The sequence below is a fragment of the Leptonotus elevatus genome, chromosome 5, assembly GCF_054856555.1.
Source record: "Leptonotus elevatus isolate MCC_2025b chromosome 5, RoL_Lele_1.0, whole genome shotgun sequence".
NCBI lineage: Eukaryota > Metazoa > Chordata > Actinopteri > Syngnathiformes > Syngnathidae > Leptonotus > Leptonotus elevatus.
This window is the reverse complement of record NC_141243.1, coordinates 26,174,428-26,195,425: the sequence shown is the minus strand read 5'-3', so window position 1 is coordinate 26,195,425 and position 20,998 is coordinate 26,174,428. Positions and strand designations below refer to the sequence as shown.

Below are 20,998 nucleotides of genomic sequence, written 5' to 3'. Positions count from 1 at the left end.
TTCCTCCGTCTCAGTGTCCATAAGAGCAGCGCTGCTTGGTGTAACATGACTGACTGTGAGAGTGGGTAGACCGAGAAGCCTGTACTTGAGTCCGTCAGTTATCCTCTTCATCGCTTCTCGGCCTTTTGGCTAAGATCAAGTGTAGTATCTGTTCTTATCAGTTTAATATCTGATATGTCTCCTATCAGGAGACTTCATATTAAATTGCTTTTTTGAACAGGGAGATGGGATTCAGAGCTTGCTTTGCCCATTCCGCGCATCATCCTGGTATTGCAGTATATCCAGGAGCGGTGCACCACCTCCGCTGGTCAACGAAAATGCTAATCTAGACAGAGAAAACGGGCTGTGGCAATACTCACGTGCGCACAAGTAGGTGTGGCGGAAGCAACCATGTCGTCAAATTGGGAAGCAGGCGACGTAGCCGACACACATCTACTCTGCTGTCCACCAATCCGGTGAGTCGAACCCGTTCCAGAGGCTTGACACTTGAGCTCATTCAGCTATTGCATGCTCCGCAGTTGTGCCTGTGACCTCCTCTAACGCCCTGTGCGAAGTACACACGCCGTTCTAATCCACTGAGAGAAACTGGCCCATCATGCTGGGCCAGGCATTCGCCAGTGTACGAATGGCACAGTCATTCAAGAGGGTGAGTGGAAAAAAGCAAGACCCCGTGTCCAGGCTGAGGAAGGCATACTTACCTGGCAGGGGTGACACCATGATCAAGAATGTGGTTCACCCAGGGCGAGGTGCAGCCATTGCACTGGCGGCTGCATTGACCATTGCGAATTCTCCAAATGTGGGAATCTCGACTGCATAATTTCTGATAGTGGGGAACTGCGTTCGTGCTCTTCCCTGGCTTGTATGTCAATAATTAAGAGCGATAGTCTTGAAACCAATTAACACAAATGAGCAAGACTTGACTATGGTCTTCTGGCTTTCTTCACAAGTCTGGCCGGGACCGCAGCAGGCGCTTGGCCTTTCATCCTGCAGGAAGACTGCAAAAGTTGTTGGACTGCAGCTGCTTATGTGAAGGCTTGTGAATAATGAATGGTTAAGTCAGCAGACAAGGTTTCCTCCGTCTCAGTGTCCATAAGAGCAGCGCTGCTTGGTGTAACATGACTGACTGTGAGAGTGGGTAGACCGAGAAGCCTGTACTTGAGTCCGTCAGTTATCCTCTTCATCGCTTCTCAGCCTTTTGGCTAAGATCAAGTGTAGTATCTGTTCTTATCAGTTTAATATCTGATATGTCTCCTATTCTGGAGACTTCATATTAAATTGCTTTTTTGAACAGGGAGATGGGATTCAGAGCTTGCTTTGCCCATTCCGCGCATCATCTTGTTATTGCAGTATTTCCAGGAGCGGTGCACCACCTCCGCTGGTCAACGAAAATGCTAATCTAGACAGAGAAAACGGGCTGTGGCAATACTCACGTGCGCACAAGTAGGTGTGGCGGAAGCAACCATGTCGTCAAATTGGGAAGCAGGCGACGTAGCCGACACACATCTACTCTGCTGTCCACCAATCCGGTGAGTCGAACCCGTTCCAGAGACTTGACACTTGAGCTCATTCAGCTATTGCATGCTCCGCAGTTGTGCCTGTGACCTCCTCTAATGCCCTGTGCGAAGTACACACGCCGTTCTAATCCACTGAGAGAAACTGGCCCATCATGCTGGGCCAGGCATTCGCCAGTGTACGAATAGCACAGTCATCCAAGAGGGTGAGTGGAAAAAAGCAAGACCCCGTGCCCAGGCTGAGGAAGGCATACTTACCTGGCAGGGGTGACACCATGATCAAGAATGTGGTTCACCCAGGGCGAGGTGCAGCCATTGCACTGGCGGCTGCATTGACCATTGCGAATTCTCCAAATGTGGGAATCTCGACTGCATAATTTCTGATAGTGGGGAACTGCGTTCGCGCTCTTCCCTGGCTTGTATGTCAATAATTAAGAGCGATAGTCTTGAAACCAATTAACACAAATGAGCAAGACTTGACTATGGTCTTCTGGCTTTCTTCACAAGTCTGGCCGGGACCGCAGCAGGCGCTTGGTCTTTCATCCTGCAGGAAGACTGCAAAAGTTGTTGGACTGCAGCTGCTTATGTGAAGGCTTGTGAATAATGAATGGTTAAGTCAGCAGACAAGGTTTCCTCCGTCTCAGTGTCCATAAGAGCAGCGCTGCTTGGTGTAACATGACCGACTGTGAGAGTTGGTAGACCGAGAAGCCTGTACTTGAGTCCGTCAGTTATCCTCTTCATCGCTTCTCGGCCTTTTGGCTAAGATCAAGTGTAGTATCTGTTCTTATCAGTTTAATATCTGATATGTCTCCTATCTGGAGACTTCATATTAAATTGCTTTTTTGAACAGGGAGATGGGATTCAGAGCTTGCTTTGCCCATTCCGCGCATCATCTTGTTATTGCAGTATTTCCAGGAGCGGTGCACCACCTCCGCTGGTCAACGAAAATGCTAATCTAGACAGAGAAAACGGGCTGTGGCAATACTCACGTGCGCACAAGTAGGTGTGGCGGAAGCAACCATGTCGTCAAATTGGGAAGCAGGCGACGTAGCCGACACACATCTACTCTGCTGTCCACCAATCCGGTGAGTCGAACCCGTTCCAGAGGCTTGACACTTGAGCTCATTCAGCTATTGCATGCTCCGCAGTTGTGCCTGTGACCTCCTCTAATGCCCTGTGCGAAGTACACACGCCGTTCTAATCCACTGAGAGAAACTGGCCCATCATGCTGGGCCAGGCATTCGCCAGTGTACGAATAGCACAGTCATCCAAGAGGGTGAGTGGAAAAAAGCAAGACCCCGTGCCCAGGCTGAGGAAGGCATACTTACCTGGCAGGGGTGACACCATGATCAAGAATGTGGTTCACCCAGGGCGAGGTGCAGCCATTGCACTGGCGGCTGCATTGACCATTGCGAATTCTCCAAATGTGGGAATCTCGACTGCATAATTTCTGATAGTGGGGAACTGCGTTCGCGCTCTTCCCTGGCTTGTATGTCAATAATTAAGAGCGATAGTCTTGAAACCAATTAACACAAATGAGCAAGACTTGACTATGGTCTTCTGGCTTTCTTCACAAGTCTGGCCGGGACCGCAGCAGGCGCTTGGTCTTTCATCCTGCAGGAAGACTGCAAAAGTTGTTGGACTGCAGCTGCTTATGTGAAGGCTTGTGAATAATGAATGGTTAAGTCAGCAGACAAGGTTTCCTCCGTCTCAGTGTCCATAAGAGCAGCGCTGCTTGGTGTAACATGACCGACTGTGAGAGTTGGTAGACCGAGAAGCCTGTACTTGAGTCCGTCAGTTATCCTCTTCATCGCTTCTCGGCCTTTTGGCTAAGATCAAGTGTAGTATCTGTTCTTATCAGTTTAATATCTGATATGTCTCCTATCTGGAGACTTCATATTAAATTGCTTTTTTGAACAGGGAGATGGGATTCAGAGCTTACTTTGCCCATTCTGCGCATCATCCTGGTATTGCAGTATTTCCAGGAGCGGTGCACCACCTCCGCTGGTCAACGAAAATGCTAATCTAGACAGAGAAAACGGGCTGTGGCAATACTCACGTGCGCACAAGTAGGTGTGGCGGAAGCAACCATGTCGTCAAATTGGGAAGCAGGCGACGTAGCCGACACACATCTACTCTGCTGTCCACCAACCCGGTGAGTCGAACCCGTTCCAGAGGCTTGACACTTGAGCTCATTCAGCTATTGCATGCTCCGCAGTTGTGCCTGTGACCTCCTCTAATGCCCTGTGCGAAGTACACACGCCGTTCTAATCCACTGAGAGAAACTGGCCCATCATGCTGGGCCAGGCATTCGCCAGTGTACGAATAGCACAGTCATCCAAGAGGGTGAGTGGAAAAAAGCAAGACCCCGTGCCCAGGCTGAGGAAGGCATACTTACCTGGCAGGGGTGACACCATGATCAAGAATGTGGTTCACCCAGGGCGAGGTGCAGCCATTGCACTGGCGGCTGCATTGACCATTGCGAATTCTCCAAATGTGGGAATCTCGACTGCATAATTTCTGATAGTGGGGAACTGCGTTCGCGCTCTTCCCTGGCTTGTATGTCAATAATTAAGAGCGATAGTCTTGAAACCAATTAACACAAATGAGCAAGACTTGACTATGGTCTTCTGGCTTTCTTCACAAGTCTGGCCGGGACCGCAGCAGGCGCTTGGTCTTTCATCCTGCAGGAAGACTGCAAAAGTTGTTGGACTGCAGCTGCTTATGTGAAGGCTTGTGAATAATGAATGGTTAAGTCAGCAGACAAGGTTTCCTCCGTCTCAGTGTCCATAAGAGCAGCGCTGCTTGGTGTAACATGACCGACTGTGAGAGTTGGTAGACCGAGAAGCCTGTACTTGAGTCCGTCAGTTATCCTCTTCATCGCTTCTCGGCCTTTTGGCTAAGATCAAGTGTAGTATCTGTTCTTATCAGTTTAATATCTGATATGTCTCCTATCTGGAGACTTCATATTAAATTGCTTTTTTGAACAGGGAGATGGGATTCAGAGCTTACTTTGCCCATTCTGCGCATCATCCTGGTATTGCAGTATTTCCAGGAGCGGTGCACCACCTCCGCTGGTCAACGAAAATGCTAATCTAGACAGAGAAAACGGGCTGTGGCAATACTCACGTGCGCACAAGTAGGTGTGGCGGAAGCAACCATGTCGTCAAATTGGGAAGCAGGCGACGTAGCCGACACACATCTACTCTGCTGTCCACCAACCCGGTGAGTCGAACCCGTTCCAGAGGCTTGACACTTGAGCTCATTCAGCTATTGCATGCTCCGCAGTTGTGCCTGTGACCTCCTCTAACGCCCTGTGCGAAGTACACACGCCGTTCTAATCCACTGAGAGAAACTGGCCCATCATGCTGGGCCAGGCATTCGCCAGTGTACGAATGGCACAGTCATTCAAGAGGGTGAGTGGAAAAAAGCAAGACCCCGTGTCCAGGCTGAGGAAGGCATACTTACCTGGCAGGGGTGACACCATGATCAAGAATGTGGTTCACCCAGGGCGAGGTGCAGCCATTGCACTGGCGGCTGCATTGACCCTTGCGAATTCTCCAAATGTGGGAATCTCGACTGCATAATTTCTGATAGTGGGGAACTGCGTTCGCGCTCTTCCCTGGCTTGTATGTCAAAAATTAAGAGCGATAGTCTTGAAACCAATTAACACAAATGAGCAAGACTTGACTATGGTCTTCTGGCTTTCTTCACAAGTCTGGCCGGGACCGCAGCAGGCGCTTGGTCTTTCATCCTGCAGGAAGACTGCAAAAGTTGTTGGACTGCAGCTGCTTATGTGAAGGCTTGTGAATAATGAATGGTTAAGTCAGCAGACAAGGTTTCCTCCGTCTCAGTGTCCATAAGAGCAGCGCTGCTTGGTGTAACATGACCGACTGTGAGAGTGGGTAGACTGAGAAGCCTGTACTTGAGTCCGTCAGTTATCCTCTTCATCGCTTCTCGGCCTTTTGGCTAAGATCAAGTGTAGTATCTGTTCTTATCAGTTTAATATCTGATATGTCTCCTATCAGGAGACTTCATATTAAATTGCTTTTTTGAACAGGGAGATGGGATTCAGAGCTTGCTTTGCCCATTCCGCGCATCATCCTGGTATTGCAGTATATCCAGGAGCGGTGCATCACCTCCGCTGGTCAACGAAAATGCTAATCTAGACAGAGAAAACGGGCTGTGGCAATACTCACGTGCGCACAAGTAGGTGTGGCGGAAGCAACCATGTCGTCAAATTGGGAAGCAGGCGACGTAGCCGACACACATCTACTCTGCTGTCCACCAATCCAGTGAGTCGAACCCGTTCCAGAGGCTTGACACTTGAGCTCATTCAGCTATTGCATGCTCCGCAGTTGTGCCTGTGACCTCCTCTAATGCCCTGTGCGAAGTACACACGCCGTTCTAATCCACTGAGAGAAACTGGCCCATCATGCTGGGCCAGGCATTCGCCAGTGTACGAATAGCACAGTCATCCAAGAGGGTGAGTGGAAAAAAGCAAGACCCCGTGCCCAGGCTGAGGAAGGCATACTTACCTGGCAGGGGTGACACCATGATCAAGAATGTGGTTCACCCAGGGCGAGGTGCAGCCATTGCACTGGCGGCTGCATTGACCATTGCGAATTCTCCAAATGTGGGAATCTCGACTGCATAATTTCTGATAGTGGGGAACTGCGTTCGCGCTCTTCCCTGGCTTGTATGTCAATAATTAAGAGCGATAGTCTTGAAACCAATTAACACAAATGAGCAAGACTTGACTATGGTCTTCTGGCTTTCTTCACAAGTCTGGCCGGGACCGCAGCAGGCGCTTGGTCTTTCATCCTGCAGGAAGACTGCAAAAGTTGTTGGACTGCAGCTGCTTATGTGAAGGCTTGTGAATAATGAATGGTTAAGTCAGCAGACAAGGTTTCCTCCGTCTCAGTGTCCATAAGAGCAGCGCTGCTTGGTGTAACATGACCGACTGTGAGAGTTGGTAGACCGAGAAGCCTGTACTTGAGTCCGTCAGTTATCCTCTTCATCGCTTCTCGGCCTTTTGGCTAAGATCAAGTGTAGTATCTGTTCTTATCAGTTTAATATCTGATATGTCTCCTATCTGGAGACTTCATATTAAATTGCTTTTTTGAACAGGGAGATGGGATTCAGAGCTTACTTTGCCCATTCTGCGCATCATCCTGGTATTGCAGTATTTCCAGGAGCGGTGCACCACCTCCGCTGGTCAACGAAAATGCTAATCTAGACAGAGAAAACGGGCTGTGGCAATACTCACGTGCGCACAAGTAGGTGTGGCGGAAGCAACCATGTCGTCAAATTGGGAAGCAGGCGACGTAGCCGACACACATCTACTCTGCTGTCCACCAACCCGGTGAGTCGAACCCGTTCCAGAGGCTTGACACTTGAGCTCATTCAGCTATTGCATGCTCCGCAGTTGTGCCTGTGACCTCCTCTAACGCCCTGTGCGAAGTACACACGCCGTTCTAATCCACTGAGAGAAACTGGCCCATCATGCTGGGCCAGGCATTCGCCAGTGTACGAATGGCACAGTCATTCAAGAGGGTGAGTGGAAAAAAGCAAGACCCCGTGTCCAGGCTGAGGAAGGCATACTTACCTGGCAGGGGTGACACCATGATCAAGAATGTGGTTCACCCAGGGCGAGGTGCAGCCATTGCACTGGCGGCTGCATTGACCCTTGCGAATTCTCCAAATGTGGGAATCTCGACTGCATAATTTCTGATAGTGGGGAACTGCGTTCGCGCTCTTCCCTGGCTTGTATGTCAAAAATTAAGAGCGATAGTCTTGAAACCAATTAACACAAATGAGCAAGACTTGACTATGGTCTTCTGGCTTTCTTCACAAGTCTGGCCGGGACCGCAGCAGGCGCTTGGTCTTTCATCCTGCAGGAAGACTGCAAAAGTTGTTGGACTGCAGCTGCTTATGTGAAGGCTTGTGAATAATGAATGGTTAAGTCAGCAGACAAGGTTTCCTCCGTCTCAGTGTCCATAAGAGCAGCGCTGCTTGGTGTAACATGACCGACTGTGAGAGTTGGTAGACCGAGAAGCCTGTACTTGAGTCCGTCAGTTATCCTCTTCATCGCTTCTCGGCCTTTTGGCTAAGATCAAGTGTAGTATCTGTTCTTATCAGTTTAATATCTGATATGTCTCCTATCTGGAGACTTCATATTAAATTGCTTTTTTGAACAGGGAGATGGGATTCAGAGCTTACTTTGCCCATTCTGCGCATCATCCTGGTATTGCAGTATTTCCAGGAGCGGTGCACCACCTACGCTGGTCAACGAAAATGCTAATCTAGACAGAGAAAACGGGCTGTGGCAATACTCACGTGCGCACAAGTAGGTGTGGCGGAAGCAACCATGTCGTCAAATTGGGAAGCAGGCGACGTTGCCGACACACATCTACTCTGCTGTCCACCAACCCGGTGAGTCGAACCCGTTCCAGAGGCTTGACACTTGAGCTCATTCAGCTATTGCATGCTCCGCAGTTGTGCCTGTGACCTCCTCTAACGCCCTGTGCGAAGTACACACGCCGTTCTAATCCACTGAGAGAAACTGGCCCATCATGCTGGGCCAGGCATTCGCCAGTGTACGAATGGCACAGTCATTCAAGAGGGTGAGTGGAAAAAAGCAAGACCCCGTGTCCAGGCTGAGGAAGGCATACTTACCTGGCAGGGGTGACACCATGATCAAGAATGTGGTTCACCCAGGGCGAGGTGCAGCCATTGCACTGGCGGCTGCATTGACCATTGCGAATTCTCCAAATGTGGGAATCTCGACTGTATAATTTCTGATAGTGGGGAACTGCGTTCGTGCTCTTCCCTGGCTTGTATGTCAATAATTAAGAGCGATAGTCTTGAAACCAATTAACACAAATGAGCAAGACTTGACTATGGTCTTCTGGCTTTCTTCACAAGTCTGGCCGGGACCGCAGCAGGCGCTTGGCCTTTCATCCTGCAGGAAGACTGCAAAAGTTGTTGGACTGCAGCTGCTTATGTGAAGGCTTGTGAATAATGAATGGTTAAGTCAGCAGACAAGGTTTCCTCCGTCTCAGTGTCCATAAGAGCAGCGCTGCTTGGTGTAACATGACTGACTGTGAGAGTGGGTAGACCGAGAAGCCTGTACTTGAGTCCGTCAGTTATCCTCTTCATCGCTTCTCAGCCTTTTGGCTAAGATCAAGTGTAGTATCTGTTCTTATCAGTTTAATATCTGATATGTCTCCTATTCTGGAGACTTCATATTAAATTGCTTTTTTGAACAGGGAAATGGGATTCAGAGCTTGCTTTGCCCATTCTGCGCATCATCCTGGTATTGCAGTATTTCCAGGAGCGGTGCACCACCTCCGCTGGTCAACGAAAATGCTAATCTAGACAGAGAAAACGGGCTGTGGCAATACTCACGTGCGCACAAGTAGGTGTGGCGGAAGCAACCATGTCGTCAAATTGGGAAGCAGGCGACGTAGCCGACACACATCTACTCTGCTGTCCACCAACCCGGTGAGTCGAACCCGTTCCAGAGGCTTGACACTTGAGCTCATTCAGCTATTGCATGCTCCGCAGTTGTGCCTGTGACCTCCTCTAACGCCCTGTGCGAAGTACACACGCCGTTCTAATCCACTGAGAGAAACTGGCCCATCATGCTGGGCCAGGCATTCGCCAGTGTACGAATGGCACAGTCATTCAAGAGGGTGAGTGGAAAAAAGCAAGACCCCGTGTCCAGGCTGAGGAAGGCATACTTACCTGGCAGGGGTGACACCATGATCAAGAATGTGGTTCACCCAGGGCGAGGTGCAGCCATTGCACTGGCGGCTGCATTGACCCTTGCGAATTCTCCAAATGTGGGAATCTCGACTGCATAATTTCTGATAGTGGGGAACTGCGTTCGCGCTCTTCCCTGGCTTGTATGTCAAAAATTAAGAGCGATAGTCTTGAAACCAATTAACACAAATGAGCAAGACTTGACTATGGTCTTCTGGCTTTCTTCACAAGTCTGGCCATGACCGCAGCAGGCGCTTGGTCTTTCATCCTGCAGGAAGACTGCAAAAGTTGTTGGACTGCAGCTGCTTATGTGAAGGCTTGTGAATAATGAATGGTTAAGTCAGCAGACAAGGTTTCCTCCGTCTCAGTGTCCATAAGAGCAGCGCTGCTTGGTGTAACATGACCGACTGTGAGAGTGGGTAGACCGAGAAGCCTGTACTTGAGTCCGTCAGTTATCCTCTTCATCGCTTCTCAGCCTTTTGGCTAAGATCAAGTGTAGTATCTGTTCTTATCAGTTTAATATCTGATATGTCTCCTATTCTGGAGACTTCATATTAAATTGCTTTTTTGAACAGGGAAATGGGATTCAGAGCTTGCTTTGCCCATTCCGCGCATCATCTTGTTATTGCAGTATTTCCAGGAGCGGTGCACCACCTCCGCTGGTCAACGAAAATGCTAATCTAGACAGAGAAAACGGGCTGTGGCAATACTCACGTGCGCACAAGTAGGTGTGGCGGAAGCAACCATGTCGTCAAATTGGGAAGCAGGCGACGTAGCCGACACACATCTACTCTGCTGTCCACCAATCCGGTGAGTCGAACCCGTTCCAGAGGCTTGACACTTGAGCTCATTCAGCTATTGCATGCTCCGCAGTTGTGCCTGTGACCTCCTCTAATGCCCTGTGCGAAGTACACACGCCGTTCTAATCCACTGAGAGAAACTGGCCCATCATGCTGGGCCAGGCATTCGCCAGTGTACGAATAGCACAGTCATCCAAGAGGGTGAGTGGAAAAAAGCAAGACCCCGTGCCCAGGCTGAGGAAGGCATACTTACCTGGCAGGGGTGACACCATGATCAAGAATGTGGTTCACCCAGGGCGAGGTGCAGCCATTGCACTGGCGGCTGCATTGACCATTGCGAATTCTCCAAATGTGGGAATCTCGACTGCATAATTTCTGATAGTGGGGAACTGCGTTCGCGCTCTTCCCTGGCTTGTATGTCAATAATTAAGAGCGATAGTCTTGAAACCAATTAACACAAATGAGCAAGACTTGACTATGGTCTTCTGGCTTTCTTCACAAGTCTGGCCGGGACCGCAGCAGGCGCTTGGTCTTTCATCCTGCAGGAAGACTGCAAAAGTTGTTGGACTGCAGCTGCTTATGTGAAGGCTTGTGAATAATGAATGGTTAAGTCAGCAGACAAGGTTTCCTCCGTCTCAGTGTCCATAAGAGCAGCGCTGCTTGGTGTAACATGACCGACTGTGAGAGTTGGTAGACCGAGAAGCCTGTACTTGAGTCCGTCAGTTATCCTCTTCATCGCTTCTCGGCCTTTTGGCTAAGATCAAGTGTAGTATCTGTTCTTATCAGTTTAATATCTGATATGTCTCCTATCTGGAGACTTCATATTAAATTGCTTTTTTGAACAGGGAGATGGGATTCAGAGCTTACTTTGCCCATTCTGCGCATCATCCTGGTATTGCAGTATTTCCAGGAGCGGTGCACCACCTCCGCTGGTCAACGAAAATGCTAATCTAGACAGAGAAAACGGGCTGTGGCAATACTCACGTGCGCACAAGTAGGTGTGGCGGAAGCAACCATGTCGTCAAATTGGGAAGCAGGCGACGTAGCCGACACACATCTACTCTGCTGTCCACCAACCCGGTGAGTCGAACCCGTTCCAGAGGCTTGACACTTGAGCTCATTCAGCTATTGCATGCTCCGCAGTTGTGCCTGTGACCTCCTCTAACGCCCTGTGCGAAGTACACACGCCGTTCTAATCCACTGAGAGAAACTGGCCCATCATGCTGGGCCAGGCATTCGCCAGTGTACGAATGGCACAGTCATTCAAGAGGGTGAGTGGAAAAAAGCAAGACCCCGTGTCCAGGCTGAGGAAGGCATACTTACCTGGCAGGGGTGACACCATGATCAAGAATGTGGTTCACCCAGGGCGAGGTGCAGCCATTGCACTGGCGGCTGCATTGACCCTTGCGAATTCTCCAAATGTGGGAATCTCGACTGCATAATTTCTGATAGTGGGGAACTGCGTTCGCGCTCTTCCCTGGCTTGTATGTCAAAAATTAAGAGCGATAGTCTTGAAACCAATTAACACAAATGAGCAAGACTTGACTATGGTCTTCTGGCTTTCTTCACAAGTCTGGCCGGGACCGCAGCAGGCGCTTGGTCTTTCATCCTGCAGGAAGACTGCAAAAGTTGTTGGACTGCAGCTGCTTATGTGAAGGCTTGTGAATAATGAATGGTTAAGTCAGCAGACAAGGTTTCCTCCGTCTCAGTGTCCATAAGAGCAGCGCTGCTTGGTGTAACATGACCGACTGTGAGAGTTGGTAGACCGAGAAGCCTGTACTTGAGTCCGTCAGTTATCCTCTTCATCGCTTCTCGGCCTTTTGGCTAAGATCAAGTGTAGTATCTGTTCTTATCAGTTTAATATCTGATATGTCTCCTATCTGGAGACTTCATATTAAATTGCTTTTTTGAACAGGGAGATGGGATTCAGAGCTTACTTTGCCCATTCTGCGCATCATCCTGGTATTGCAGTATTTCCAGGAGCGGTGCACCACCTCCGCTGGTCAACGAAAATGCTAATCTAGACAGAGAAAACGGGCTGTGGCAATACTCACGTGCGCACAAGTAGGTGTGGCGGAAGCAACCATGTCGTCAAATTGGGAAGCAGGCGACGTTGCCGACACACATCTACTCTGCTGTCCACCAACCCGGTGAGTCGAACCCGTTCCAGAGGCTTGACACTTGAGCTCATTCAGCTATTGCATGCTCCGCAGTTGTGCCTGTGACCTCCTCTAACGCCCTGTGCGAAGTACACACGCCGTTCTAATCCACTGAGAGAAACTGGCCCATCATGCTGGGCCAGGCATTCGCCAGTGTACGAATGGCACAGTCATTCAAGAGGGTGAGTGGAAAAAAGCAAGACCCCGTGTCCAGGCTGAGGAAGGCATACTTACCTGGCAGGGGTGACACCATGATCAAGAATGTGGTTCACCCAGGGCGAGGTGCAGCCATTGCACTGGCGGCTGCATTGACCATTGCGAATTCTCCAAATGTGGGAATCTCGACTGCATAATTTCTGATAGTGGGGAACTGCGTTCGTGCTCTTCCCTGGCTTGTATGTCAATAATTAAGAGCGATAGTCTTGAAACCAATTAACACAAATGAGCAAGACTTGACTATGGTCTTCTGGCTTTCTTCACAAGTCTGGCCGGGACCGCAGCAGGCGCTTGGCCTTTCATCCTGCAGGAAGACTGCAAAAGTTGTTGGACTGCAGCTGCTTATGTGAAGGCTTGTGAATAATGAATGGTTAAGTCAGCAGACAAGGTTTCCTCCGTCTCAGTGTCCATAAGAGCAGCGCTGCTTGGTGTAACATGACCGACTGTGAGAGTGGGTAGACCGAGAAGCCTGTACTTGAGTCCGTCAGTTATCCTCTTCATCGCTTCTCGGCCTTTTGGCTAAGATCAAGTGTAGTATCTGTTCTTATCAGTTTAATATCTGATATGTCTCCTATCAGGAGACTTCATATTAAATTGCTTTTTTGAACAGGGAGATGGGATTCAGAGCTTGCTTTGCCCATTCCGCGCATCATCTTGTTATTGCAGTATTTCCAGGAGCGGTGCACCACCTCCGCTGGTCAACGAAAATGCTAATCTAGACAGAGAAAACGGGCTGTGGCAATACTCACGTGCGCACAAGTAGGTGTGGCGGAAGCAACCATGTCGTCAAATTGGGAAGCAGGCGACGTAGCCGACACACATCTACTCTGCTGTCCACCAACCCGGTGAGTCGAACCCGTTCCAGAGGCTTGACACTTGAGCTCATTCAGCTATTGCATGCTCCGCAGTTGTGCCTGTGACCTCCTCTAACGCCCTGTGCGAAGTACACACGCCGTTCTAATCCACTGAGAGAAACTGGCCCATCATGCTGGGCCAGGCATTCGCCAGTGTACGAATGGCACAGTCATTCAAGAGGGTGAGTGGAAAAAAGCAAGACCCCGTGTCCAGGCTGAGGAAGGCATACTTACCTGGCAGGGGTGACACCATGATCAAGAATGTGGTTCACCCAGGGCGAGGTGCAGCCATTGCACTGACGGCTGCATTGACCATTGCGAATTCTCCAAATGTGGGAATCTCGACTGCATAATTTCTGATAGTGGGGAACTGCGTTCGTGCTCTTCCCTGGCTTGTATGTCAATAATTAAGAGCGATAGTCTTGAAACCAATTAACACAAATGAGCAAGACTTGACTATGGTCTTCTGGCTTTCTTCACAAGTCTGGCCGGGACCGCAGCAGGCGCTTGGCCTTTCATCCTGCAGGAAGACTGCAAAAGTTGTTGGACTGCAGCTGCTTATGTGAAGGCTTGTGAATAATGAATGGTTAAGTCAGCAGACAAGGTTTCCTCCGTCTCAGTGTCCATAAGAGCAGCGCTGCTTGGTGTAACATGACCGACTGTGAGAGTTGGTAGACCGAGAAGCCTGTACTTGAGTCCGTCAGTTATCCTCTTCATCGCTTCTCGGCCTTTTGGCTAAGATCAAGTGTAGTATCTGTTCTTATCAGTTTAATATCTGATATGTCTCCTATCAGTAGACTTCATATTAAATTGCTTTTTTGAACAGGGAGATGGGATTCAGAGCTTGCTTTGCCCATTCCGTGCATCATCCTGGTATTGCAGTATATCCAGGAGCGGTGCACCACCTCCGCTGGTCAACGAAAATGCTAATCTAGACAGAGAAAACGGGCTGTGGCAATACTCACGTGCGCACAAGTAGGTGTGGCGGAAGCAACCATGTCGTCAAATTGGGAAGCAGGCGACGTTGCCGACACACATCTAGTCTGCTGTCCACCAACCCGGTGAGTCGAACCCGTTCCAGAGGCTTGACACTTGAGCTCATTCAGCTATTGCATGCTCCGCAGTTGTGCCTGTGACCTCCTCTAACGCCCTGTGCGAAGTACACACGCCGTTCTAATCCACTGAGAGAAACTGGCCCATCATGCTGGGCCAGGCATTCGCCAGTGTACGAATGGCACAGTCATTCAAGAGGGTGAGTGGAAAAAAGCAAGACCCCGTGTCCAGGCTGAGTAAGGCATACTTACCTGGCAGGGGTGACACCATGATCAAGAATGTGGTTCACCCAGGGCGAGGTGCAGCCATTGCACTGGCGGCTGCATTGACCATTGCGAATTCTCCAAATGTGGGAATCTCGACTGCATAATTTCTGATAGTGGGGAACTGCGTTCGCGCTCTTCCCTGGCTTGTATGTCAATAATTAAGAGCGATAGTCTTGAAACCAATTAACACAAATGAGCAAGACTTGACTATGGTCTTCTGGCTTTCTTCACAAGTCTGGCCGGGACCGCAGCAGGCGCTTGGCCTTTCATCCTGCAGGAAGACTGCAAAAGTTGTTGGACTGCAGCTGCTTATGTGAAGGCTTGTGAATAATGAATGGTTAAGTCAGCAGACAAGGTTTCCTCCGTCTCAGTGTCCATAAGAGCAACGCTGCTTGGTGTAACATAACCGACTGTGAGAGTAGGTAGACCGAGAAGCCTGTACTTGAGTCCGTCAGTTATCCTCTTCATCGCTTCTTGGCCTTTTGGCTAAGATCAAGTGTAGTATCTGTTCTTATCAGTTTAATATCTGATATGTCTCCTATCTGGAGACTTCATATTAAATTGCTTTTTTGAACAGGGAGATGGGATTCAGAGCTTGCTTTGCCCATTCCGTGCATCATCCTGGTATTGCAGTATATCCAGGAGCGGTGCACCACCTCCGCTGGTCAACGAAAATGCTAATCTAGACAGAGAAAACGGGCTGTGGCAATACTCACGTGCGCACAAGTAGGTGTGGCGGAAGCAACCATGTCGTCAAATTGGGAAGCAGGCGACGTAGCCGACACACATCTACTCTGCTGTCCACCAACCCGGTGAGTCGAACCCGTTCCAGAGGCTTGACACTTGAGCTCATTCAGCTATTGCATGCTCCGCAGTTGTGCCTGTGACCTCCTCTAATGCCCTGTGCGAAGTACACACGCCGTTCTAATCCACTGAGAGAAACTGGCCCATCATGCTGGGCCAGGCATTCGCCAGTGTACGAATGGCACAGTCATCCAAGAGGGTGAGTGGAAAAAAGCAAGACCCCGTGCCCAGGCTGAGGAAGGCATACTTACCTGGCAGGGGTGACACCATGATCAAGAATGTGGTTCACCCAGGGCGAGGTGCAGCCATTGCACTGGCGGCTGCATTGACCATTGCGAATTCTCCAAATGTGGTAATCTCGACTGCATAATTTCTGATAGTGGGGAACTGCGTTCGCGCTCTTCCCTGGCTTGTATGTCAATAATTAAGAGCGATAGTCTTGAAACCAATTAACACAAATGAGCAAGACTTGACTATGGTCTTCTGGCTTTCTTCACAAGTCTGGCCGGGACCGCAGCAGGCGCTTGGTCTTTCATCCTGCAGGAAGACTGCAAAAGTTGTTGGACTGCAGCTGCTTATGTGAAGGCTTGTGAATAATGAATGGTTAAGTCAGCAGACAAGGTTTCCTCCGTCTCAGTGTCCATAAGAGCAGCGCTGCTTGGTGTAACATGACCAACTGTGAGAGTGGGTAGACCGAGAAGCCTGTACTTGAGTCCGTCAGTTATCCTCTTCATCGCTTCTCAGCCTTTTGGCTAAGATCAAGTGTAGTATCTGTTCTTATCAGTTTAATATCTGATATGTCTCCTATCTGGAGACTTTGTATTAAATTGCTTTTTTGAACAGGGAGATGGGATTCAGAGCTTGCTTTGCCCATTCCGCGCATCATCTTGTTATTGCAGTATTTCCAGGAGCGGTGCACCACCTCCGCTGGTCAACGAAAATGCTAATCTAGACAGAGAAAACGGGCTGTGGCAATACTCACGTGCGCACAAGTAGGTGTGGCGGAAGCAACCATGTCGTCAAATTGGGAAGCAGGCGACGTAGCCGACACACATCTACTCTGCTGTCCACCAACCCGGTGAGTCGAACCCGTTCCAGAGGCTTGACACTTGAGCTCATTCAGCTATTGCATGCTCCGCAGTTGTGCCTGTGACCTCCTCTAACGCCCTGTGCGAAGTACACACGCCGTTCTAATCCACTGAGAGAAACTGGCCCATCATGCTGGGCCAGGCATTCGCCAGTGTACGAATGGCACAGTCATTCAAGAGGGTGAGTGGAAAAAAGCAAGACCCCGTGTCCAGGCTGAGGTAGGCATACTTACCTGGCAGGGGTGACACCATGATCAAGAATGTGGTTCACCCAGGGCGAGGTGCAGCCATTGCACTGGCGGCTGCATTGACCCTTGCGAATTCTCCAAATGTGGGAATCTCGACTGCATAATTTCTGATAGTGGGGAACTGCGTTTGCGCTCTTCCCTGGCTTGTATGTCAATAATTAAGAGTGATAGTCTTGAAACCAATTAACACAAATGAGCAAGACTTGACTATGGTCTTCTGGCTTTCTTCACAAGTCTGGCCGGGACCGCAGCAGGTGCTTGGTCTTTCATCCTGCAGGAAGACTGCAAAAGTTGTTGGACTGCAGCTGCTTATGTGAAGGCTTGTGAATATTGAATGGTTAAGTCAGCAGACAAGGTTTCCTCCGTCTCAGTGTCCATAAGAGCAGCGCTGCTTGGTGTAACATGACCGACTGTGAGAGTTGGTAGACCGAGAAGCCTGTACTTGAGTCCGTCAGTTATCCTCTTCATCGCTTCTCGGCCTTTTGGCTAAGATCAAGTGTAGTATCTGTTCTTATCAGTTTAATATCTGATATGTCTCCTATCAGGAGACTTCATATTAAATTGCTTTTTTGAACAGGGAGATGGGATTCAGAGCTTGCTTTGCCCATTCCGCGCATCATCCTGGTATTGCAGTAAATCCAGGAGCGGTGCACCACCTCCGCTGGTCAACGAAAATGCTAATTTAGACAGAGAAAACGGGCTGTGGCAATACTCACGTGCGCACAAGTAGGTGTGGCGGAAGCAACCATGTCGTCAAATTGGGAAGCAGGCGACTTAGCCGACACACATCTACTCTGCTGTCCACCAATCCGGTGAGTCGAACCCGTTCCAGAGGCTTGACACTTGAGCTCATTCAGCTATTGCATGCTCCGCAGTTGCGCCTGTGACCTCCTCTAATGCCCTGTGCGAAGTACACACGCCGTTCTAATCCACTGAGAGAAACTGGCCCATCATGCTGGGCCAGGCATTCGCCAGTGTGCGAATGGCACAGTTATCCAAGAGGGTGAGTGGAAAAAAGCAAGACCCCGTGCCCAGGCTGAGGAAGGCATACTTACCTGGCAGGGGTGACACCATGATCAAGAATGTGGTTCACCCAGGGCGAGGTGCAGCCATTGCACTGGCGGCTGCATTGACCATTGCGAATTCTCCAAATGTGGGAATCTCGACTGCATAATTTCTGATAGTGGGGAACTGCGTTCGCGCTCTTCCCTGGCTTGTATGTCAATAATTAAGAGCGATAGTCTTGAAACCAATTAACACAAATGAGCAAGACTTGACTATGGTCTTCTGGCTTTCTTCACAAGTCTGGCCGGGACCGCAGCAGGCGCTTGGTCTTTCATCCTGCAGGAAGACTGCAAAAGTTGTTGGACTGCAGCTGCTTATGTGAAGGCTTGTGAATAATGAATGGTTAAGTCAGCAGACAAGGTTTCCTCCGTCTCAGTGTCCATAAGAGCAGCGCTGCTTGGTGTAACATGACCGACTGTGAGAGTTGGTACACCGAGAAGCCTGTACTTGAGTCCGTCAGTTATCCTCTTCATCGCTTCTCGGCCTTTTGGCTAAGATCAAGTGTAGTATCTGTTCTTATCAGTTTAATATCTGATATGTCTCCTATCTGGAGACTTCATATTAAATTGCTTTTTTGAACAGGGAGATGGGATTCAGAGCTTGCTTTGCCCATTCCGTGCATCATCCTGGTATTGCAGTATATCCAGGAGCGGTGCACCACCTCCGCTGGTCAATGAAAATGCTAATTTAGACAGAGAAAACGGGCTGTGGCAATACTCACGTGCGCACAAGTAGGTGTGGCGGAAGCAACCATGTCGTCAAATTGGGAAGCAGGCGATTTAGCCGACACACATCTACTCTGCTGTCCACCAATCCGGTGAGTCGAACCCGTTCCAGAGGCTTGACACTTGAGCTCATTCAGCTATTGCATGCTCCGCAGTTGCGCCTGTGACCTCCTCTAATGCCCTGTGCGAAGTACACACGCCGTTCTAATCCACTGAGAGAAACTGGCCCATCATGCTGGGCCAGGCATTCGCCAGTGTGCGAATGGCACAGTCATCCAAGAGGGTGAGTGGAAAAAAGCAAGACCCCGTGCCCAGGCTGAGGAAGGCATACTTACCTGGCAGGGGTGACACCATGATCAAGAATGTGGTTCACCCAGGGCGAGGTGCAGCCATTGCACTGGCGGCTGCATTGACCATTGCGAATTCTCCAAATGTGGGAATCTCGACTGCATAATTTCTGATAGTGGGGAACTGCGTTCGCGCTCTTCCCTGGCTTGTATGTCAATAATTAAGAGCGATAGTCTTGAAACCAATTAACACAAATGAGCAAGACTTGACTATGGTCTTCTGGCTTTCTTCACAAGTCTGGCCGGGACCGCAGCTGGCGCTTGGTCTTTCATCCTGCAGGAAGACTGCAAAAGTTGTTGGACTGCAGCTGCTTATGTGAAGGCTTGTGAATAATGAATGGTTAAGTCAGCAGACAAGGTTTCCTCCGTCTCAGTGTCCATAAGAGCAGCGCTGCTTGGTGTAACATGACCGACTGTGAGAGTTGGTACACCGAGAAGCCTGTACTTGAGTCCGTCAGTTATCCTCTTCATCGCTTCTCGGCCTTTTGGCTAAGATCAAGTGTAGTATCTGTTCTTATCAGTTTAATATCTGATATGTCTCCTATCTGGAGACTTCATATTAAATTGCTTTTTTGAACAGGGAGATGGGATTCAGAGCTTGCTTTGCCCATTCCGTGCATCATCCTGGTATTGCAGTATATCCAGGAGCGGTGCACCACCTCCGCTGGTCAACGAAAATGCTAATCTAGACAGAGAAAACGGGCTGTGGCAATACTCACGTGCGCACAAGTAGGTGTGGCGGAAGCAACCATGTCGTCAAATTGGGAAGCAGGCGACGTAGCCGACACACATCTACTCTGCTGTCCACCAACCCGGTGAGTCGAACCCGTTCCAGAGGCTTGACACTTGAGCTCATTCAGCTATTGCATGCTCTGCAGTTGTGCCTGTGACCTCCTCTAATGCCCTGTGCGAAGTACACACGCCGTTCTAATCCACTGAGAGAAACTGGCCCATCATGCTGGGCCAGGCATTCGCCAGTGTACGAATGGCACAGTCATCCAAGAGGGTGAGTGGAAAAAAGCAAGACCCCGTGCCCAGGCTGAGGAAGGCATACTTACCTGGCAGGGGTGACACCATGATCAAGAATGTGGTTCACCCAGGGCGAGGTGCAGCCATTGCACTGGCGGCTGCATTGACCCTTGCGAATTCTCCAAATGTGGGAATCTCGACTGCGTAATTTCTGATAGTGGGGAACTGCGTTCGCGCTCTTCCCTGGCTTGTATGTCAATAATTAAGAGCGATAGTCTTGAAACCAATTAACACAAATGAGCAAGACTTGACTATGGTCTTCTGGTTTTCTTCACAAGTCTGGCCGGGACCGCAGCAGGCGCTTGGTCTTTCATCCTGCAGGAAGACTGCAAAAGTTGTTGGACTGCAGCTGCTTATGTGAAGGCTTGTGAATAATGAATGGTTAAGTCAGCAGACAAGGTTTCCTCCGTCTCAGTGTCCATAAGAGCAGCGCTGCTTGGTGTAACATGACCGACTGTGAGAGTGGGTAGACCGAGAAGCCTGTACTTGAGTCCGTCAGTTATCCTCTTCATCGCTTCTCGGCCTTTTGGCTAAGATCAAGTGTAGTATCTGTTCTTATCAGTTTAATATCTGATATGTCTCCTATCAGGAGACTTCATATTAAATTGCTTTTTTGAACAGGGAGATGGGATTCAGAGCTTGCTTTGCCCATTCCGCGCATCATCCTGGTATTGCAGTATATCCAGGAGCGGTGCACCACCTCCGCTGGTCAACGAAAATGCTAATCTAGACAGAGAAAACGGGCTGTGGCAATACTCACGTGCGCACAAGTAGGTGTGGCGGAAGCAACCATGTCGTCAAATTGGGAAGCAGGCGACGTAGCCGACACACATCTACTCTGCTGTCCACCAATCCGGTGAGTCGAACCCGTTCCAGAGGCTTGACACTTGAGCTCATTCAGCTATTGCATGCTCCGCAGTTGTGCCTGTGACCTCCTCTAATGCCCTGTGCGAAGTACACACGCCGTTCTAATCCACTGAGAGAAACTGGCCCATCATGCTGGGCCAGGCATTCGCCAGTGTACGAATAGCACAGTCATCCAAGAGGGTGAGTGGAAAAAAGCAAG

General features: G+C 49.7%; 39 non-coding genes across 39 annotated transcripts; all 39 read left to right on the top strand.

Moving 5' to 3' along the window:
* The first annotated feature begins 109 nt into the window (after positions 1–109).
* Positions 110–301, top strand: LOC147174705 (U2 spliceosomal RNA). The gene has a single exon (XR_015095090.1). It is a non-coding gene; the product is annotated as a U2 spliceosomal RNA (small nuclear RNA).
* Positions 302–690: 389 nt separating this feature from the next.
* On the top strand, positions 691–855 carry LOC147174704 (U1 spliceosomal RNA). Its single transcript, XR_015095048.1, has one exon. It is a non-coding gene; the product is annotated as a U1 spliceosomal RNA (small nuclear RNA).
* A 324-nt stretch (positions 856–1,179) lies between these two features.
* On the top strand, positions 1,180–1,372 carry LOC147174703 (U2 spliceosomal RNA). The gene has a single exon (XR_015095212.1). It is a non-coding gene; the product is annotated as a U2 spliceosomal RNA (small nuclear RNA).
* A 389-nt stretch (positions 1,373–1,761) lies between these two features.
* Positions 1,762–1,926, top strand: LOC147174702 (U1 spliceosomal RNA). The gene has a single exon (XR_015094998.1). It is a non-coding gene; the product is annotated as a U1 spliceosomal RNA (small nuclear RNA).
* A 324-nt stretch (positions 1,927–2,250) lies between these two features.
* LOC147174701 (U2 spliceosomal RNA) lies at positions 2,251–2,442 on the top strand. The gene has a single exon (XR_015095149.1). It is a non-coding gene; the product is annotated as a U2 spliceosomal RNA (small nuclear RNA).
* A 389-nt stretch (positions 2,443–2,831) lies between these two features.
* Positions 2,832–2,996, top strand: LOC147174700 (U1 spliceosomal RNA). Its single transcript, XR_015094997.1, has one exon. It is a non-coding gene; the product is annotated as a U1 spliceosomal RNA (small nuclear RNA).
* Positions 2,997–3,320: 324 nt separating this feature from the next.
* LOC147174699 (U2 spliceosomal RNA) lies at positions 3,321–3,512 on the top strand. The gene has a single exon (XR_015095173.1). It is a non-coding gene; the product is annotated as a U2 spliceosomal RNA (small nuclear RNA).
* Positions 3,513–3,901: 389 nt separating this feature from the next.
* Positions 3,902–4,066, top strand: LOC147174698 (U1 spliceosomal RNA). The gene has a single exon (XR_015094996.1). It is a non-coding gene; the product is annotated as a U1 spliceosomal RNA (small nuclear RNA).
* Positions 4,067–4,390: 324 nt separating this feature from the next.
* Positions 4,391–4,582, top strand: LOC147174697 (U2 spliceosomal RNA). The gene has a single exon (XR_015095172.1). It is a non-coding gene; the product is annotated as a U2 spliceosomal RNA (small nuclear RNA).
* A 389-nt stretch (positions 4,583–4,971) lies between these two features.
* LOC147174696 (U1 spliceosomal RNA) lies at positions 4,972–5,136 on the top strand. Its single transcript, XR_015095192.1, has one exon. It is a non-coding gene; the product is annotated as a U1 spliceosomal RNA (small nuclear RNA).
* A 324-nt stretch (positions 5,137–5,460) lies between these two features.
* Positions 5,461–5,652, top strand: LOC147174695 (U2 spliceosomal RNA). The gene has a single exon (XR_015095111.1). It is a non-coding gene; the product is annotated as a U2 spliceosomal RNA (small nuclear RNA).
* Positions 5,653–6,041: 389 nt separating this feature from the next.
* LOC147174694 (U1 spliceosomal RNA) lies at positions 6,042–6,206 on the top strand. The gene has a single exon (XR_015094995.1). It is a non-coding gene; the product is annotated as a U1 spliceosomal RNA (small nuclear RNA).
* Positions 6,207–6,530: 324 nt separating this feature from the next.
* Positions 6,531–6,722, top strand: LOC147174693 (U2 spliceosomal RNA). The gene has a single exon (XR_015095171.1). It is a non-coding gene; the product is annotated as a U2 spliceosomal RNA (small nuclear RNA).
* Positions 6,723–7,111: 389 nt separating this feature from the next.
* Positions 7,112–7,276, top strand: LOC147174692 (U1 spliceosomal RNA). Its single transcript, XR_015095181.1, has one exon. It is a non-coding gene; the product is annotated as a U1 spliceosomal RNA (small nuclear RNA).
* A 324-nt stretch (positions 7,277–7,600) lies between these two features.
* LOC147174691 (U2 spliceosomal RNA) lies at positions 7,601–7,792 on the top strand. Its single transcript, XR_015095169.1, has one exon. It is a non-coding gene; the product is annotated as a U2 spliceosomal RNA (small nuclear RNA).
* A 389-nt stretch (positions 7,793–8,181) lies between these two features.
* On the top strand, positions 8,182–8,346 carry LOC147174690 (U1 spliceosomal RNA). Its single transcript, XR_015095060.1, has one exon. It is a non-coding gene; the product is annotated as a U1 spliceosomal RNA (small nuclear RNA).
* A 324-nt stretch (positions 8,347–8,670) lies between these two features.
* On the top strand, positions 8,671–8,863 carry LOC147174689 (U2 spliceosomal RNA). The gene has a single exon (XR_015095188.1). It is a non-coding gene; the product is annotated as a U2 spliceosomal RNA (small nuclear RNA).
* Positions 8,864–9,252: 389 nt separating this feature from the next.
* Positions 9,253–9,417, top strand: LOC147174688 (U1 spliceosomal RNA). Its single transcript, XR_015095170.1, has one exon. It is a non-coding gene; the product is annotated as a U1 spliceosomal RNA (small nuclear RNA).
* Positions 9,418–9,741: 324 nt separating this feature from the next.
* LOC147174687 (U2 spliceosomal RNA) lies at positions 9,742–9,934 on the top strand. The gene has a single exon (XR_015095208.1). It is a non-coding gene; the product is annotated as a U2 spliceosomal RNA (small nuclear RNA).
* Positions 9,935–10,323: 389 nt separating this feature from the next.
* LOC147174686 (U1 spliceosomal RNA) lies at positions 10,324–10,488 on the top strand. Its single transcript, XR_015094993.1, has one exon. It is a non-coding gene; the product is annotated as a U1 spliceosomal RNA (small nuclear RNA).
* A 324-nt stretch (positions 10,489–10,812) lies between these two features.
* Positions 10,813–11,004, top strand: LOC147174685 (U2 spliceosomal RNA). The gene has a single exon (XR_015095168.1). It is a non-coding gene; the product is annotated as a U2 spliceosomal RNA (small nuclear RNA).
* Positions 11,005–11,393: 389 nt separating this feature from the next.
* LOC147174684 (U1 spliceosomal RNA) lies at positions 11,394–11,558 on the top strand. The gene has a single exon (XR_015095158.1). It is a non-coding gene; the product is annotated as a U1 spliceosomal RNA (small nuclear RNA).
* Positions 11,559–11,882: 324 nt separating this feature from the next.
* Positions 11,883–12,074, top strand: LOC147174683 (U2 spliceosomal RNA). Its single transcript, XR_015095167.1, has one exon. It is a non-coding gene; the product is annotated as a U2 spliceosomal RNA (small nuclear RNA).
* Positions 12,075–12,463: 389 nt separating this feature from the next.
* Positions 12,464–12,628, top strand: LOC147174682 (U1 spliceosomal RNA). The gene has a single exon (XR_015095047.1). It is a non-coding gene; the product is annotated as a U1 spliceosomal RNA (small nuclear RNA).
* A 324-nt stretch (positions 12,629–12,952) lies between these two features.
* On the top strand, positions 12,953–13,144 carry LOC147174681 (U2 spliceosomal RNA). The gene has a single exon (XR_015095143.1). It is a non-coding gene; the product is annotated as a U2 spliceosomal RNA (small nuclear RNA).
* Positions 13,145–13,533: 389 nt separating this feature from the next.
* On the top strand, positions 13,534–13,698 carry LOC147174680 (U1 spliceosomal RNA). Its single transcript, XR_015095031.1, has one exon. It is a non-coding gene; the product is annotated as a U1 spliceosomal RNA (small nuclear RNA).
* Positions 13,699–14,022: 324 nt separating this feature from the next.
* Positions 14,023–14,214, top strand: LOC147174679 (U2 spliceosomal RNA). The gene has a single exon (XR_015095137.1). It is a non-coding gene; the product is annotated as a U2 spliceosomal RNA (small nuclear RNA).
* A 389-nt stretch (positions 14,215–14,603) lies between these two features.
* LOC147174678 (U1 spliceosomal RNA) lies at positions 14,604–14,768 on the top strand. Its single transcript, XR_015094992.1, has one exon. It is a non-coding gene; the product is annotated as a U1 spliceosomal RNA (small nuclear RNA).
* A 324-nt stretch (positions 14,769–15,092) lies between these two features.
* On the top strand, positions 15,093–15,284 carry LOC147174677 (U2 spliceosomal RNA). The gene has a single exon (XR_015095127.1). It is a non-coding gene; the product is annotated as a U2 spliceosomal RNA (small nuclear RNA).
* Positions 15,285–15,673: 389 nt separating this feature from the next.
* On the top strand, positions 15,674–15,838 carry LOC147174676 (U1 spliceosomal RNA). Its single transcript, XR_015095022.1, has one exon. It is a non-coding gene; the product is annotated as a U1 spliceosomal RNA (small nuclear RNA).
* A 324-nt stretch (positions 15,839–16,162) lies between these two features.
* On the top strand, positions 16,163–16,354 carry LOC147174675 (U2 spliceosomal RNA). Its single transcript, XR_015095195.1, has one exon. It is a non-coding gene; the product is annotated as a U2 spliceosomal RNA (small nuclear RNA).
* A 389-nt stretch (positions 16,355–16,743) lies between these two features.
* LOC147174674 (U1 spliceosomal RNA) lies at positions 16,744–16,908 on the top strand. The gene has a single exon (XR_015095271.1). It is a non-coding gene; the product is annotated as a U1 spliceosomal RNA (small nuclear RNA).
* Positions 16,909–17,232: 324 nt separating this feature from the next.
* LOC147174673 (U2 spliceosomal RNA) lies at positions 17,233–17,424 on the top strand. The gene has a single exon (XR_015095113.1). It is a non-coding gene; the product is annotated as a U2 spliceosomal RNA (small nuclear RNA).
* A 389-nt stretch (positions 17,425–17,813) lies between these two features.
* On the top strand, positions 17,814–17,978 carry LOC147174672 (U1 spliceosomal RNA). The gene has a single exon (XR_015094991.1). It is a non-coding gene; the product is annotated as a U1 spliceosomal RNA (small nuclear RNA).
* A 324-nt stretch (positions 17,979–18,302) lies between these two features.
* On the top strand, positions 18,303–18,494 carry LOC147174671 (U2 spliceosomal RNA). The gene has a single exon (XR_015095123.1). It is a non-coding gene; the product is annotated as a U2 spliceosomal RNA (small nuclear RNA).
* A 389-nt stretch (positions 18,495–18,883) lies between these two features.
* On the top strand, positions 18,884–19,048 carry LOC147174670 (U1 spliceosomal RNA). The gene has a single exon (XR_015094990.1). It is a non-coding gene; the product is annotated as a U1 spliceosomal RNA (small nuclear RNA).
* Positions 19,049–19,372: 324 nt separating this feature from the next.
* Positions 19,373–19,564, top strand: LOC147174669 (U2 spliceosomal RNA). The gene has a single exon (XR_015095122.1). It is a non-coding gene; the product is annotated as a U2 spliceosomal RNA (small nuclear RNA).
* A 389-nt stretch (positions 19,565–19,953) lies between these two features.
* Positions 19,954–20,118, top strand: LOC147174668 (U1 spliceosomal RNA). The gene has a single exon (XR_015095274.1). It is a non-coding gene; the product is annotated as a U1 spliceosomal RNA (small nuclear RNA).
* A 324-nt stretch (positions 20,119–20,442) lies between these two features.
* On the top strand, positions 20,443–20,634 carry LOC147174667 (U2 spliceosomal RNA). The gene has a single exon (XR_015095089.1). It is a non-coding gene; the product is annotated as a U2 spliceosomal RNA (small nuclear RNA).
* The last annotated feature ends 364 nt before the right edge of the window (positions 20,635–20,998 follow it).